The sequence below is a fragment of the Rousettus aegyptiacus genome, unplaced genomic scaffold (genome assembly GCF_014176215.1).
Source record: "Rousettus aegyptiacus isolate mRouAeg1 unplaced genomic scaffold, mRouAeg1.p scaffold_m13_p_13, whole genome shotgun sequence".
Lineage (NCBI taxonomy): Eukaryota > Metazoa > Chordata > Mammalia > Chiroptera > Pteropodidae > Rousettus > Rousettus aegyptiacus.
This window is the reverse complement of record NW_023416288.1, coordinates 52,083,874-52,102,376: the sequence shown is the minus strand read 5'-3', so window position 1 is coordinate 52,102,376 and position 18,503 is coordinate 52,083,874. Positions and strand designations below refer to the sequence as shown.

Sequence of the window (18,503 nt, the reverse complement as noted above, 5' to 3'; positions counted from 1 at the left end):
CTCCTACTGAGATTCAGCTCGCAGGCTTGAGTGAAAAGAAGGAAAAAAAAAAAGTGAGAAGGGCTTTAGAGTTGAAAAGATAATTTAGCGCTCGTTGCAAAATGCAAAAGTGCGCTTCCTCCGCCTCCTTCCCACCCTTCGCTGGTGTGACGTGCTCTCAGCCAGACGACTGGGCTTGAGCGGGCCATTGCTCACGCGCTGCGCGAGGTGTCACGCAGAGGGAGGACGGGGATGGTGGCCTGTCCGGAGAAATCCATAATCTTATCTCCCTAAGGGGGCCGCTGTAGCATTTCTAAGAATACAGTATGTACACTTCCAACCCACCAACATAAGGCGATCCCTTAAAGTTGATCTCTGATGAAATAAAGGGTTTTCTTCTTAAAACTTTCTCTTTTTGTGAACTTCACGGTTACCAAGCCCCGTGTTCGCAAGGCAGCTGTCTGCAGCGAAGGGTGGGAAGCTACGGGTTTCAGAGCGGGCGGGTCTGTGTCCCCCCTGGACTCCTGGAACTCCGAAATCAGTGACTCTGCTGTGTCTCTGGACGGTGGGGGTGGTCTCAGAGTGTCAGGGCTGCCTCTCCCACGGGAGCCTGCGTGTTCTCAGTCCCCGGCCTTTCCCTGGAGATGTGTTCAGCCGTGGTGACCGAGCTGAAGGACTCGGGAACATTATCCGGCGCTCCAGTTATTAGCAAAAATGGAAGCAGATGGAGCAGGAAAATATCTTTTGCTAACTATCTGAACGGATGAGCTGACAAGACTTTACACTCTCCCACGAGAGCCAAGGGGTCATGGATCTCCGGCCACTTCTGGCCAACCTGGCCGAGTGCCATGGGCCCAGGGCCCGCTGTGCCCCGGCTGCTTCCACCCACCCTGAGGCTTCTGCAGATGGGCCCTTGTATTTTTTATTTCCGCACCTGTAGTGGATGGGAGGAGCTTTTGCAATTGTTGTGGTCTCAATAACACTTTGCTCTAATGACGGATTCTCTGTTAAATGTTAGAAAAAGCTATTTCAAAATCAAGCGGACAAAAATCTCACAGACAGACAACAGTATACCGGTTACCAGAGAGAAAGAGGAGATGCGAGAAGGCAGACAAGGGTCCAAGGGGGTCAAACACATGGTGGCGGAAGGAGATTTGACCCTGGGTGGTGAACACACAATGCTATATACAGATGATGTATTATAGAACTGTGCGCTTGAAACCTGTATGATTTCATTAACCAACGTCACCCCAATACATTTAATTTAAAAAAAAAATCAAATATCTAAACATAGATGCCTAAATGTTTTCTAAACATCTACATGTCCATTTGAAACATGTTACTCTATTTCTGTACATTGTTTTTCTCGCAAATAACGCACAGGAATGTTGTTGGTGAACTTGCTATCCACTCGAGTGTTCATTAATCTCTCCCAATCAGCTCACGAGAGCCTCGTTCTCCTCGCCGGCTCTGGTTGCCGATGGCCCTCCACTTACAAGTTTAATTTGTGCACAAGCCTGTTAGTGACGTTCTGCTGAGCAGCTTCCAGCTGCCCTCTGAACCCCGCACAGATGTTCCACCAACCCGTGCACTGCGCCTGGAGGACGGGCAGGGCAAGCGGGGCCAAGCCGTCACCCCAGCAACCCACAGCGTGACACCTGTTGGAGGTGAGTCCCTAACACTAGAGCCATGTGCGGCACAGTGTACTATACACTATACGTTCTTCCCCGCCTTAGTCCTTATCCTGCACATTTTACACATTTGCAGAAAGATATCTGAAGCTTTCTATCCACCTTTTCCACTTCATTGAGCCTCTCAGAGTCTCTGGCATTACCTTTCCTCTCGGGCCATTACCTCCGGCACAAATGAGCTCCTTCCGAGGTTCATGCTTCTCATCTCCCAAGAAATATCCCATTTCCTCTAAGTGCTTCAAGACCCCTAGCCTTTTAAAACTCCTATGAAGTTCCCTCTGCTAAGACAAATAATGTGATCTATAGTATTACATTAAGTGAAGTATTAAATTACAGGTAGCATGTCTAGCCCTTTCTGGATAACTTAAGGATAAAACGGAAATTTGCTAACTTGAGAGTTCAGGAAAAGCCATCGATAAGTATGAAGTGATAGGGATGTGGGACTCCACTTCTCATCTTGGCATGGATTCTTTTGCCTAACAGAATTTGACTTCTAGCGTAGTAAAATGTTAAGTCTATCGCATTTGGCATTGTAAAAAATAACCCTCTGATGAAGTATATTACTAAAGAAACAATGTACATTATAATATTTATCAGCCTTTGAAGGAAAATGCAAAACAAAAACAAAAAACAAAAACCTGTCATACAAATGCCTCAGTCACCCAACACATGAAGCGCAGTTTACTTTTTCAGTCATGCGTGATTGAACTACTCAGGGTTTCTTTCTGTGCTGTTCTTACTGCTGGGGATGTAAGGCCACAGGCTTAAAGTGAGAAGGGACCAGAGGTCTAAAGCGATCACTTTATTTCAAACGCTACTATTATCTCTATCTCACATAAAAATTAAAAAAAAAAAAAAAGGTTTGAGGACTTTTTTTAAAACAGAAGGAGTCTTACCTCAAAGCAAATAGCTAGTTTGTGCTTAAGCTGAAATTTGAATACTAGTCCATAGCTAATGCTTTTCCCATACTTTACTATCTATTTAAACTGTAAACGCTCCCTCTCAACATTTATCCTCCATAGTAATCAACAGATGTGCATTGTGTTCTATTTGTCCTATCATGATGACAATAATTAAAAATAACCTCCAGGGTTAGAAAATTGTAGAGATAGTTAAATTCGTATATATCATGAGTGGTGCATTTCAATTGCGAAAAAAGAGTGATGATATAGATCCAATGCTTTAAGAATTATTACTATATGTCTTTGAGTATTTTATCAATTTCGGGCAGAAAACAGAGGACACACCCAAAGGATGTAAATGAGAGATTAATAAATATTCTTTTTACAGAGATGTGGCCGGCGGTAAGAGAACCAAAGCATGGTGAAGTGTTGAGAGACTAGCAACTTATGGAAGCCATTTCCACTCTAAGACAAAAAGAGTAGGTCAGGAACTCATGAGACATAAGGGTGAGGACAAGAGGGAGGACATTAAATCACAGAACTCGGTTCCCGTCAGACCTGAGGCTGGTAAGCATCAGAACACCCCAACTTTTCCCTTCGTCCATCAGCTAATCTGTCACTGTCAGGGGCTCCCACTGGACAAAACCAATGGAAAGCCAGAGTCCCATTCGATGATGCTTATGATGCAGCATCCTGGGGTGGCTTCATAGAGAGGGACGCGGATGGACCTCGGGAGGCACTCAGGAGAAACGGAGTTACCAGCACACTTACAAAGCTGTTTCTAAAAAAAGTAAGCCGAACTTTGTGCAAAAGTCAAGGCATAAATGTTAACTGCAAAATTATTTATAAACGTAAGGTACTAAAAGAAATATAATCAGCGGTAAAGTAATGGAACCCTCAATTTTAGATGTTACCCATAACTTTTCATTTGAACATTACAAAATGATTTAAAAACATACTATAAAGAATATTCATTGAAATATTCATTAAAAAACATACTGTAAAGGATTAAAATGGGCATAGTCATGCTATGTTAAGTGAAAATGAAAGGCTATGAAACCTGTACATGTGTTTTACATAGGTGCACATGTATGACTATGAATATATATGTATATATACATACATATAACCAAATATTTATATTAACACTTTTCTCAAAATCAAATTGATTTTAAATACCTAAAATGAGGTATTTAATTAGAGATTGGAATTACAATGAACTAATCTATAAGAGAGGAACATTCTTAAAAAACTATAAATATTATGTGCTCTCTTTTAAGTTCAACTAGAACCATGGGGAAGAGGGAGGGATAGAGTCTCTGAATTGAAATCAATGTGACAGTATGATTTCACAAACAACATATGCATTTTTTTTATACAAGAACAAATTTAAAGCTATTATGATGAACAGATGATCCCCTCTAGGTCAAGGTCAGTAGGTAGGAAAAGATTTGGACAATAATTCTAGTTGCAATTTGAGTACCTTTGAGCCTGGAAATAGAGGATAATATCAAATAAAATTAATTAAGACCAGTGGACATCTTGCAATTCAGAATTATGATTATTTGTCATTAATACCTGTAGCTTCTAATTTCTATCTGCCTTATCTTTCCTATATGTATGAATTTTAGTTGGAAAACACAATGCAACTTTTTTTACATGCTAACTATGACAAAATTAGGAGGATACTAAGGGATTCTGCACTGAAAAAATTTATATTCTCTACAATTAAATGCCATCAAATAAGCATCTGGACTATTTCATTACCCAAATTCTCAGATTTCTTCAGAGCCCATATATGGACATTTATTCTTCAGGGGTGAATTTCTCTAGCGCATAAACTTCCATTTGAATTTAACCATCACGAATGTGAGAAATGATTAGTCTAAGACCGTTGAGAATATATTGCTTCATATTCTCTTAACTAGTAGGACATATGACTTTTTCAGTTGGAAGCTAATGATAATATTGCTTAGTTAAAAAAAAAAAGGGAAAAAAAGTATTGTTGAAAAGAAAATAAAGAACGAGGAATACGAATGCTATAACAATATTGAAAAAACACAAGACACAGGCCCCAAATTCTAAGCGCTCACAGTACCAAACAAAACTATATGGTTGTTACATTTAAAAGAGATTATTGTATATGAGGAAAAGAAAAATGACATCCAAATGTCAATATGGACCAAATGATGATATTTGGGAATCAACGAAGGATAGCACGCCAAGCAAATGCTAAAATTTTGATAAAACTTTACACATGAAAAATGTTTTGGCAGTGGACATGAAAAGACATTTCTCCAAAGAGGTATAAATGGCCAACAGACATATGAAAAGATGCTCAGCGTCACTAATTATCACGGAAATGCAAATCAAAACCACAGTGAGATGCCACCTCATACCAGTCAGGATGGCTGTTATCAAAAAGTCAACAAATAACCTGTGTAGGCGAGAATGTGGAGCAAAGGGAACCCTTGCGCATTGTCTGTGGGACTGCAACCTGGAGCAGCCTCTGTGGAAAACAGTATGGAGAGTCCTCAAAAAACTAAAACTAGCTATATCATGCAATCTAGCAGTTCCACTTCTGATACTTATCCAAAGAAAACGAAAACACTCATTCGAAAAGATATGCGCACTCCTATGTCCGTCCACTGCAGCATTATTTACCATAGCCAAGATATGGAAGCAGCTTAGGTGTCCATCAATGGACAAATGGATAAAGAAGACATAGAACACACATATAAGAAAATATTAGGCAGCAACAGAAAAGGATAAATTCTTGCTCTTGGGGATAACATGGATGGGTCTACAGGGTATTCTGTGCTAAGTGAAGTAAATCAGGCAGAGAAAGTCAAATGTCATATGGTTTCATTTATATGTGGAATCTAAAATCAAAACAAACAAAACAAAACAAAACAAAACAAAAACAGACTCATGGAAACAGAGACCAAAGGGTCAGTTTCCAGAAGAGAGGGGGTGAGAGGATGGGAGAAAAGGAGAAGGGAAATATAGTCACTAATACTGTGGTCACTTTGCGTCGTGACAGACGATTATGAGAACAAGTGGGGTGATCACATCATAAGATATAAACACGTCGGATCACTATATGTACACCCGAAACTAATACAACCAATATAAGCTTGTATACCAACTACACGTAAATAAATTTTAATAAAACAGAGAGAGTAGAAAGCACTGCAAAATCCATAACAACAACAATAACAACAACAACAAAAATCATAATGAATGTTTCTGTCTGCGGGAAATTTTACATTGCTGCTTTACCAGACTCTTCGCATAATAATTTGAATTAATTGACATCTGTAAGTAGCCTGATTCCCTAGCGATGCCCCGGCAACAACTTCCGTCTATAAACAGACATCAATACGCAGATCCTGGATCATTTTCTTAAACGTTTACATAATGTTCTAATCGCTTCCAAGATTAAATTATTATGTGCATGTTTAGAAAGCAGAAGCCACGTGAACAAAGCTCTAACTGCATTAGACAATCAGGTGGCGGACGGCACAGAAAGAGAATTCATGTCCGTGTATAAAAAAAGAAAGTGAGTCTGTCCAGAAAAAAAGAAAACCATGGTGTCTTCAGTTTTCCCAGGGCAAAGAATCCTAGGACTAGGGGAGGTTGTGGATGAGCTGGCTCCATAAAGGATGCCATTTTAGCAAATCTTGGGATGAGAAAAGTGAATAATGTTAAATGCTGGAAATTTGCCAGAACCAGAAATTTCCATCTCATCAATCATTGCTCTACTCACATTTTTCCTGTTTTTTTTTTTATCCTAATTTCTGTCATTCCATCCTTTTCCCTCATTCTCTGTCTCATGCAATTTAAACTTTTATGTGATTTTCCATTTTATCATTAACAAATTAACTGTTATTTGAATATGATCTTCAACTAATTATCCCTATCTGAATGGGATGGTCAATTTTAACATTAGTGGTAACTTAAAGGTCTCTTTATTTTTTTTTTTTTTAAAGTAATAGTCTAATTCTATTTGCTCACTAGTCTTTTTAATGCAAAATTATTTCTCATTTGCTACGTGGCAAGTTTAGAAGGCAATGTAGCTTAGTCAAGGTCATAGCCCCTATTGGCAAGACTGTCTGGGTTTATATCCAGGATCTGCAGCTTACTGGATATTGCTGACCTTAGGCAAGTTAATCTGTTAGCTCCTCAGTTTCTTCTTCTGTGTAATGGCAATAATAAGGTAGTTGTAAAGGTAGGATGAGCTAATTTTTGTAAAGCTTTAGAATGGTTCCTGGCACTGAGGAAGTGGTATAAATATCTGCTAAATAATGAATCAACAACCTTATTAATTTCATGGGATTTAGCTAGGTAGCATATTAGCTTCTGAACAGCCAAACAGACCCCACTAATTATGCTGAATTTCAGGTCTAAGGTTGGCACTCTGAAAACATATCCTTACTAATGAGAGTATATTGAGAGTCACATCATCGAGAAGATGATCTTCATTCTGTTCTTTAAAAATACTTGAAGTAGTTACGCGTTGAATCAAGATAGTCACTTTCACAGCTACTTAATAAATGTTTTCTTCCTTTCCAATCAATTTAAATAGGGATTATAATAATCTAGAGATTAAAATAACCAGAGAATATGCCTTTGGACTCTAATGTTTTAGAAGTGCCCAACTACAAGAAGACGACTTAAACACGACCTCCATGTATTGGAGAAGCTACCAGCCCTAGCAGGATCACTACCTTAAACACATATTGTATCACACTTTCTGAAACCTAGGTCATATAGAGAATATAACCTACCAAAACACACAATTTCCACAAAATTGATATGATGCCTTAAGTCTATTATCAATGGAAACCATAAGAAAAATAATATGTAATAAATTATATGCATGTCTGTATATTAATATTCAAGTACAACGAGACTGAAAAAAATGTCATAAAGTCTGCAGAGCGTCGCCCCTACTCACCATGCTTGTGTGCGCTGCACAAACTGTAGGGACAAGGACTCTGCTTAGCCAAGTTCCATTAGTCTCGCAAGTGGTGTTGGCATGAGTGACGTCATATTCTGGAAAGAGACAGGATGTTAAGGTCTACAGGAATAAAAGACACTAAGATGTTCCTCCCATTTACACTGGGGTTGCATTTCTGGAAAATTAAGTGTATTTTAAAAGTGCGCAGGAAATTGTTTGAATTTATGGCAAAACTAATTTGGACTCTTGACTCAGTAATTATAAACTCATGTCCCACTGTGCAATGCACAATGCACAGCAACTAGAATCCCTCATCTGGTGAGTGTCGAAAGCCTTTGTAATACCATGACTGCCAAAGGGCACTTCAATTTTCCAAAATTCTCCCTAGTATTCCTGTTAGTGGGGGCCACTGCTCTAGATTATGGGATTTTAGAAAAGATGTAAACTTTTTAGTGAATATAACGTGTCTTTTAAAAGTGAAAAAACTCTAAGTTACATATCACAGTTTGATGAATTTTCACAATGTGAAAATACTCTGGCAACCCATGCTAAAAGACTTTTAAAAGGTCTGCGTTAAAATATAAAAAAAGAAATGATTGATCGTTGAAGCTCTGAGAATGGTTAAACTTTTTGAAGGAAGAAACTTGATATTGATCTGTCTTTGCGGATGAGTACCATTGCAGTAAAAGGGATTCTATACATCACCAGGGTTCTGGAAGTTACTCTAGAGCCTGAAGATGGTTTAACTTCATTTCTATATTTCTATACTAGCAACCTGGTGAAATCAATAACAAAAGTCTGCTTCATTGAACACTTAACCAAATATGACACACTGCAGGAGAGACCGTGGAGCCGCTGACCACGGAGGCCACGCCTGACTACTTGACTAAGCGACAGAGATGAGCTCTTGTTTCACTCCGTTCTCATTCTTATACATCAAGAGAAACCAGAAAGGTGGAAAACTGAATTCAGAGAAACTGTCTTTAGGACTCGAGATTGAACTTTTATAATTTTTTTACCTGAACTGAGTTTGGGTTAGAAAATCTCCCCTCCACCCACCATTATTTATTTATTTTTTTTTAACTCCTGCTAATGTACACAGGGTATGTCAGTCATGAGCAAAGAAGTCGTATTTGTTAAAAAATGGTGGAGGTATATACAAGGCGGGGGAAGAAAGTTAATAAAACACGGGCTCATGAATGTCACCCTAAAATAAATTTAATTCATTACATTTAGATTTCCAAAACTTTCTCGTGTTCATATTTGTAAGCCAAAACCTTCCGGTTTTCCTCCTAGCCACTGGCCACTCTGTCGCGATTATTTTTGCTGCCGCCTCCTGACAGTTTAACTTCCCGATACTGGAGCGCTCTAAGACCCCATTCTCACGTTCTTCCCCTTCTCAATCTTCACATGCTTCTCCGTCAAGTTTATGAAATCTATTCCAACTTTGATTTCTGTCTTTAACTCCAGACCAGACATTTCTCTACATACCTGGCATCCAGATTTGACTTTCTCACGAGCACTACAAATATTGTCCAAAGGAGAAGGATTATTTTCACTCCCAATCTTCTTCTGCCGCAGCCCTCCTCATTTCGGTGAATGTTATCAACTCTGCACCCAGTTACCTAATACAAAATTAAAAATAAATACATAAATGCATGCAAATAGTAGCTATACTCGATTTCCACTTTTATTTATAACTAATCCATTAGTAGATTGTATTGACTCTAACTTCAAAGTTTTATCCAAAACATCCATTTCTCTCCATCTCCATTCGAATTACAGCCATTCGAGCTCTCATGTTGTCACTTGACTATACAGTAGCTTTCTGACTGACTTCTCTCCTTCCCATCCTGGCTCCCTGTCTGCCTCCCCTCTATCTTGAAGACCTCATCATCTACTCCTTTCTTGCTTGTTCATTAGCCTCTGACCAAACTGAGCTATCACAATTACACTAAAATCACTCCCACCTCAAAGCCTTGCAAAAACTATTCCGTTTGCAAAGGAGGAGGAGGAGGAGGAAATGCTTTTTCCTTCCAGTCTTCATATGATTGATTCTTGTTCTCTGGTCTCAGCTTGAAAAAATAAATCTCCAAAGGAGTCGGTATTAATCGTTCAATCTGTGGTAGTCCGCCAGCCTTTGAATCACATTAATTTTAATGGTAACCAATCACTTATCATTGTATAATATTTTGCCCCATGTAATAAGACCTAGGAGATCAGACATCTTTCCATCTTGTCTATTTTTCTATACCAAATACCTAGAGAAATGCCTAACTCACAGGATGAAGTCACTAAATGTTTGTGGAATGAAATGAAGAAATAAATGAATGAAGCTTCGTATGAGATATTTGTGCCATTTATTTCTTCTGATTTTCATTCTCCCGAAGAGTGGAAATAATGTTTCAAGAGTGAAGTGAGTGTCATTTAAATGTATTTCATGTGCTCTAAAATGCTATGTAAATCTGCCTATTGAAATAAAGGAAATAGCCTCCATGTTGCCAGTTCTTAAAATGACTACATATTAATTAACATTTTGTGGGTAAAAAGAAGTATCAGTTTTCTTCATGACATTCTTTTATTCATTAAAACTTGTTACCTAAATCACAAAATTATTTTTCATGATTCGTTTCAAATTTATTTGTATTTTGAATGTAAATACTACAACTTATAACTGTTTTAATTTTTTTCCTGGTGTGGGAGGTAGTTATGATAGAGATTATTTTCTGGTAGAACAGAGGAAACAGAATTAGACTGGATTGTGGGTTAATTAATTTAAATATTAATACCTTTGAAACCATTCAATTTTAATAATTCTTATATTGAAATTAACTTATCCCTCTCTATTTACAGAACTGTGTGATAAAATAAAGAAGTACAAAAGTTGGCATAATATTTGGATTTGCTATATTTCTAATTATGTTTTAAATTGATATTGTTATCTTATAAAATCTAAAGTAACCAGTGGTAAATTACTTCTTACTTTACTCAGTTTTTGTCCATTGATTTTTTTTTTTTTTTACTTGATGTTACAGACACCATGGGTTATGAGATAATAGTCTGAATTCGGTAATAGAAGTTTCAAGACTTAGACCTCTATAAACTGTTTCATGTTTTTGTTTTTACTATTGTCATTTATTTTAAAATAAGAAATGGACTATTGCTATCTTCTTTAAATCTCTTTATACCATAAGCATTTCCTGTACAATGGAGGAATATGATTATTCCAATAATAGTCTCAACAGGGAAAAGTAAGCAAAAAGTATATGACAGTTGTAATTATCTGGGTAACCTTCCTCTTCATTTTGCTTATAGAAACTAAAATCTTTGGGTTTTTGTTTCTCTTTTTTTTTTTCTTGAAAATAAGGACCATATGTTATATGGCCTTTGAAGTCCAATAAGGGGAAAAGTTGTTTGATTTCTTTATATACTGTCTTTTTAAAATAGCATGGAATAGATAATTAATCTTTAAAATTATTATAAAGAATTTTTATCAGGTTTTGAGTAATCTTCAAATGCAATGATTAGAGAGGAGATTAGAGAAGTCAGTTGAAAAACTAAAATGAGAAATAAATTAATGAGAATGCTGTATATGCAGAATTCTGAATCTATATGGTATATACTTTAACTAAATACTTATTAGAAGAGGCTTTCGCCAAACGATAAGAAGAATCTAAATGCATGACTGATTTCCACCACCGAACGTGATACAGTTTGATTCAGTTCTGAAATTTGAGTTCAGTTTTATGAAATTCCATCTTATTTTCAAATGGGCACTTGGGGAACATTCTGGCAAGAAGCTTTGTGAACGATGAGAGCATGGACTTTAGCGACTCTTGTTAAATTATAATCACAGTTTAGGTGAAACGTATTCAAGCGAGAATAGTGTCAATGCCACTTTCACAGGACGAGCCTCACTGTGCGCTTTTTTTTCGTGCCCACTCCTCTGCTGGTCCTCGGTGTCTCTCTCAGTCGGTCACAAATTGCAGGCGATTTCTTACACGGCGTGTCAAGTTAGATGAGGAGAAAAGGATGAACCAGATTGATGTAATGACGGAGACATGGGAGGGGAGGTGAAGGGGGAGAGCATGGAGTCACAGGCTAATTTCATGGGACAGCTTTGGGTCTCCTTAGACACATTTGTGGGGTCACCAGACATCTTGTTCCTATTTTGGTTTAATGTTCTATTCGCTCGCCCTCCTCTTTAAGGAGGCACTGAATAATCACTAGAGCTGACCATCTTAGCCAAGTTAATCATTTTAGGTGAAGCTGATGACCTTGGAGTGAAGTTATGCTATGATTTCTCCTATCGTGATACTAACATGAAGGAGACAAACGCTAGAAAAGTTCTTGCAGTTCCTTCATCAATAAAATTGAGAGAATTCTTATTAAGATGTTTTGATTACATGTGTTAACTAATAACTCTAACGAGTTGGAACCAGAGCTATATTTTCATCGATCGAGAATGCTTTACTGAGTGTCTACTAGATATACGTTTATGTCATTCCCAGCCCAACACACCCCCTTCTGCATCTGGTGGAATTTTAGTAATGAACTCTGGCAGAAGAGAGAAGAGAAAAGTTTCCCATAAGCCCATCCTCTGGTTACTCAACCCAGTGCGAATGTAAATAACACATCCACAGCACATACATTTAGAAGGAAATATGGTTACAGCCCTCCTCACTCCCTTCAGATGTTATAAACAATAAAAATGATCACCGTCACATTTCAAATGTGTTCAGTATAGACAATAGAGGATTTTACTCTCAGAGTATGTAAGTATAAAGAGTATGCCACACACACCGGAAAGTACTTGAGTGTTGGCATATAAAAGTATCTGTTCCTCATTAGACATAAAGTATATTTACAAAGATTATATCAAAAATGAGAATAATATGCATGGTCACATAAGAGTTAGATATGTATGCATTTTGTTCCTCTCTTTCCTACAAACTCACGATTTAAATTACCTTTGGAGGTTACCTCAGAGACTCCCAATATGGAAGTCTGTAAATGGTTTTTTCTTCTCCACTGGGGAATTGCAAGATGAGGGACAAGAGGATGTATAAACCTTTGAGGAATAAAAATGCCAGCAGGTTGGTATATAACCTTTATAGTAACAACCAATTATTATCCTAATGTCAGTGACTGAACCCACAATAAACCAGCGTTGTCTTCTGTAGTTGGCATTTCTGAAAATGACATAAATTGAAAATATTCAAAGTGGCATATATGTGACATGGCTTGATGTTACCAGCGAAGGAGGCAGAATCTCAGTCTCCCACAAGTAGCTACAACCATGGTCCCCAATGGACATAAGCAGAAAAAAGTCAAATAATTATTTACTACCATCTAGTACTAGTTCCTGGACACTTGGATTGTAGTATTCTGGCAAAAAAACAAAAACAAAAACAAAAACAAAACAAAACAAAAACGAAACAAAACAAAACAAAAAAACACAATGATGAACCAAATTAAAAGATCTGCTTAGCTCCAAAGTCATTTGCGTCTGCCCATTTGGTTCCTCAGACGCCACCTCATTTCCATCAGGTGTTTAAAGGGAGTGGAGACTTACCTTTCTAGGTGGTAGGCGACTTCCATCTCAGCTTGCTACATGGCCCCTTAGGGATTTAAGAAGATGAAAAGAAGATCAGAAAAAAAAAAAGCACATTTAAAATAGCATCATGCTAACTCTAAAATCAGAAAAGTTCCAATCTCATACCCAAAACTGCAGTATATGCAGTTAAAATGAGGACTGCATTAGCAAATTCATGAATTATCAAAGGAAGATTCAGTTATGTCAGTCTGCTCAACACACTAAAGCAGGTATGTGAGCTAATATTTATTAGAAATATTATTAAACAGGATGTAAATGGAAAAACCATCTTCTCACTCTCTTCCTCATTCCAAGCTAAATGCTAATCAAGCAGAAAATTTAATAGAGCAAGAGATCATTAATTATTATAGTATCACACAAACTACCTTGAGTATCATTAAATTATAATACCACAGATATTTGGATGTTAGTAGGATTGCTATAATAGAAGAACTTTAATATTTATAAATTCAAAGAAAAAATCTTTAAAAGGAATAATTAACCATGTTTATATTGAAGCTTGTGGTTAAGGCCATCTCTCAAATTCATTTAAAAATCATCACATGAAACAAACTGCAACAGAATTTATTTTTGGTTTTATGTACGTGATATAAAAGACAGCTATAGGTTCCATAATTTTCTCCAGTTCTGCATAAGTAAAAGAGGTCTTACCATTTCCTACTGCCTGATGAGACATTGCATCCTTACAGGAAATTAGGATTACTATGATCTATGGAATCTAGTTGTAAATGTTTTGGCAGTAACTATGCAAACTGGCTTAAAATGTTTAGGGAATAACTATCACCTCCAAGACTGCTCCACTCAATACCTTCACCACTATAGATTGAGGACATAAAATAAATCACTATAAAGAGATTTAATTCAACACAGCTTCCTAGATGGAGTAAAAAATATTCTTACCGATCTTATTTTCAAATGACTAACACCAATGCCTACAGCGTGAACAATGTATGTCTCTTTGTACCTTAGCTTGTTAAAATGCCCAGATTCCCCAGGGCAATATGACCTGTTTGCTATATTATATTCCCTAATCTAATCTGAGTATGAATTCAATCTAATAACCAGATTGGGTGTTGAATGCTCTCTGGTGCCATTAAACTTGAAATTACATTTCTCTTAATCTGTGAGATGGTCAAATAATTGAAGACTTATGAAAGAGTAATCGCTACATAAATTATAGGTTAGATTTGTTGGAGCCACAGTTGTAAAATACCATAGAAAAAAAGTAGTTGTTAATTGCAATTCTGAAAGAACAATTATTTCGAGTTATGTGATACATCTATACATGTTAGACTGTAATTAAAGGAATTCTGGATGTCCAGAAAGAATGTAATAAACAATAAGATTAGGTTTTATGTTCTAAACATTATGAACTGGTTTAGTCGTCTCCCTCCCAGCTTCCTAAAGTCAATTATTAATTTCAAAGATGCCTCATACATGCCTATCTTCAGAGAGTTTGGTCCAAATAACACTAGCTGTCACGCATTTCTCTGACACTTTTAACGCAGACCGGGGGTGGGGAAGCTACTTATAGTTTATACCATCTTCCTTGATCAGGCTCTCCCATAATCCATATTTGATTATAATGTGGAAGTACCTCATTGTGCCCAGGTCTGGTTAGCACTGCCACAGGCCAGGATGCTAAAGTGGATTTTCTGTACATTAGAGACTTTAAAACTTGACCTCGTCCTGTCCTTTCCTACCAGAACAAAGACATCCCAGACACATCCTTTACATTCAGAGAAACAGGTGCTAAATTCTTCTCAGAGTGCGCGATCAGACTGGCAGGTATTTCTGCTCTAGTTAGACAACATTTTTTTCTGAGCAAATTTACTGATACTTGGCGCAGGTGAATAGCTTGCTTTCCTGGAGGAAATTCCACTCCGAGGACCTCACGTAGAGATATCCCAAGGTGTCTCTACTGACTGAACCTACTCAGCGGTTCCTTCAACAGTTACTTCAAATTGTTATTAAAACCGAAATATTTTTACTCACTTTGTCATTTCATTTCTAAAATCTGAGGAGGACTTTTGAGATAATTTGCCATATGGGAGATCATTTACAGATCTCTAGAATGACAATGACGATGCTTATGATAATATTTTTCTATTTTGATGATATTCATTATTAAAGAATATATGAAGATACTGAAATAATTATCCAGTCAAGATTAACTTGGATAGATGTTGGTATCAAAGAGATGCAGACTTATTTTTATCTCTTTATTCAACGTTCAATCCTCAATGCTGTCTGCCTTGCTTAGAGATAAAATCCCAGCATTTAGCACAACGTCCAGCTCAATAATCACACTCAGCAAATATTGAATATGTAAACAAATGATGAATATATTGATAGTGAAGCAGTAACTCATTCCCAATTATGGGGTCATGTTAACATAAAAAAAAATGAGTCCAATAATTTCTGTTGAAGAAGAAAAGAGGATGTGAGTTGTGGGAAATAGGAAATGTCTACTTTCTTATTTTATATGACTCTGCTTCCAAAATAATGCAACTTGCCCATCTTCCTTCCCCATTGTACTTTTTTTTCTTCGTGTACTGTTGGTTCACTTAGTTTTACCGTTCTCAAGCTTTGATACACCTTATATCCAACTAAGGAAACATATTTCAGACCATCAAACGCTGTCTTCAATTATTTGCAAAAACAATGTCATGCACATATAATGAATTTACTCTCCGAAAGAAGAGACAGTCCATGTGGACCAGATGTAATAGTCATCTGGTAGAAACACTGCCAGTCCTCTGATTGTCTTATCAGTTTTACAGGATGTTGAAGGTTGACCAGGTCAAACAGGCTTAGTAGTATCTATCTTCTCTCAATAGTTGTAGTCATAATTGAAATAAAAAAAAAAGGTTCCTAATTTTAATATCTAATGTTGACTTGGATGGGGAGAATGTAGCATTAGTATCTAAGAGATACTGCAACTCATAAATTCCCAGTTCTTTAAGTATACTGTGAATTCCAATGTCTTTATCCAATGAACAAAAATTTGAAGCTAAGGTAGTAACGGTACAAAGAATGTGCCATCATTAACTTTCAAACCTGGCAAAATGCACTGAAAATAGATGAAAGCGGGTTCTTAGCCCAGCCTGGTAGGAGGTAAGACCAGACTATGTATGTAGCACAGTGTTGATACGGGGTGGTTACACATGTATCGTTCAGACTAGGTTTGGTTTTCTTTGTGTTTACTCATTAAGAGAAATGATTACAAACTAGTCAGAATGCTTTCTGGGGAAGAAAAAAAAAAAAAAAAACACCCTCAGGTATGTCATTTCCTGTTTCAAAACAATTAGGTAACAACTGCCAGCTCCTTTTGCTCAGTACCCTGAGAAATTGAATCATTTCAAATCTGCTTGAGATACCAGTCGAATGGCACGCATTGAGATATTGAAATGGTAATACTTTCAAACGTTTCTTCTTTTATTCTTCTTTAAAAAAAATTTAGTGCCACCTTTTGTGGAGTTTAGTGCAATGCTCAAAAACAGACATAACAATTGACTTCTGAAAAGTTATGCTATCTCACAATATTTTTTTCCCCTATCACTGGTTTCTCTGAGGTCTTACAAATAGTTGATGGCAGTTCTCTAGCAGAATGTTTTTGAAAGTGTTCATTGACTTTTCACAATCTGTGGGAATTCGAATAAACGAGGTGGGATTCGATAATCCACAAGAACACGTTCACTGTATTATTTTACCAGAGGCAAGTTTTATAGCATAAGGATGCAACGTTTCCTGTTCCATCTGTGTGTTTCTTCGTGTTCCAGATTGTACCCAATCTGCAGTTCTTTCTAGGACAAGATATCCCTTTAAATCAACGAGAAACACAGGTCTTGTAAGGAATGCTGAATCAGGCCCATGACCGCCACAGCAATAATGCAGTGAACACACACTACTGTTTACAGTGGGCCTTTCTCAGACCTAAACGTAACGTTAAACTCATATTTCAGGAGTAGGCAAGTCTCCATAATATTTTTATCTATCTTGCAAGGCAAATGCTTACTCATTGCATAATACTGAGAGACACGGTTACTGGTTACTCCTACTTCGGCCTCCCTAAACATCGTTATTTAGATGGCCAATAATTCTGAACTGTGTGTCAGTAAAGTCGGGGGAAAGGGTTGCTTCTGCACAGAGGAGAACCCGAGTACTTCGTGCAGTCTGAATGGAAGGAAATTGCATGGAGGATGGAGTGTCGAGAGAGGTGGGAGCCGGGAAGGAGAGCTTGAGATTGATCCCTGAGATGAATCGGAGCACCGGGGTCTCCCTCTCCAGACATTCGCAGCCTCGGGCACTCGCGACGCCCCAGGGCCCCCGAAGTGGCGATGGCACGCCTGCCGACTGATTTCAGTTGCGTGTCTGTGCCTGTCCGTGTGCGCGGTTCCTGGCCGCGGCGTGGGCACACGCGCGAGTGTGAATTAACTGCACATTGAGGACAGCCGCACGGGCGGGTCGCGAGGCTGGGCTCGGCCCCTTGGGGTTAGGACCCCTCGGGAGACCCGTGGTCGGCGGCCTGGCCGCGGTTCCCGGCGCGGCGGGGGGCCTGCACCATCTCCGCGCGAGGCGGGGCGGAGGAGGCGCCGGGCAGGGCCGGCTCCCCGCGGCCGGGCCGGGCGCGGGGTCCCGGGGCTGCGCTGCGAGTCCCCGCCTGGGGCGCCGCCCGCCTCCTACCTTGGGGCCGCGGCTTCGGCGAGGAGCGGAGGCGGCGACGGAGGCGGAGCCGGGGCGGGGAGCGGCGCGGGAGGCGGGGGTCGGGTCCGCAGGCGCTGCCGGCGGCCGCGGCGTCCCCGGCCCGGCGGGAGATGCTGCCCCGCGCCGCGCCGCGCCGGGGCCGTGCGTGCGCCGCGCCACCCCGGGGCCGCGTGCGCCCCGCGCGCCTCCGCGTGTGAGCGCACGGGCGCCCGGCCGCGCCGAGCCCCGGCGCCCGCAGTGCCACTGGCGGCGGCGGCGACGCCGCGGCCCCCGGCGCTCGGCCCCTGCGTCGCGCGCCGCGCGTCCTGAGGCGCCCGTGTTCCCGCGGAGGGAGAGGGCGGGGAAGGCGCCTCCGCCGCGCCCCCCGCCTCCGCGCCTCCTCCCCCCGCCTCCCCCTCCCCCCTCCTCCTCCCGCTTCGTCTGAATTTCCTTCCACCTGGCATTTCACGGGCTCGCCGCGCGAGAGGCCAGCGCCGCGCGCCCGCGCCCGGCAGCCCGCGCCGCCCCTGCCGCGCCGAGCCCCGCAGCACCGGCGCCTGGAGCGGCGGCGGCGGGAGGGGCTGCGCCTTCGCGGGGCTCCGAGGACCGCGCGCCGCCCCCCGCAGCGAGCCCCCCTCGCAGGACCGCGAGCCCGGCGGCCCACG

General features: G+C 39.9%; 1 long non-coding RNA gene across 2 annotated transcripts in view; it reads right to left on the bottom strand.

The window, feature by feature from the left end:
* The window catches only part of LOC118610752, a 61,709-nt gene extending 48,380 nt beyond the window's left edge, over nucleotides 1-13,329 (bottom strand). For both annotated transcript variants that reach the window (XR_004954015.1, XR_004954014.1), the window contains exons 1-3: nucleotides 13,111-13,329; nucleotides 9,027-9,160; nucleotides 7,533-7,630 (exon numbers count right to left, since the gene is read on the bottom strand). This is a non-coding gene — a long non-coding RNA (uncharacterized LOC118610752). The remainder of the gene's footprint in view (nucleotides 1-7,532; nucleotides 7,631-9,026; nucleotides 9,161-13,110) is intronic.
* Between the last annotated feature and the right edge of the window lie 5,174 nt (nucleotides 13,330-18,503).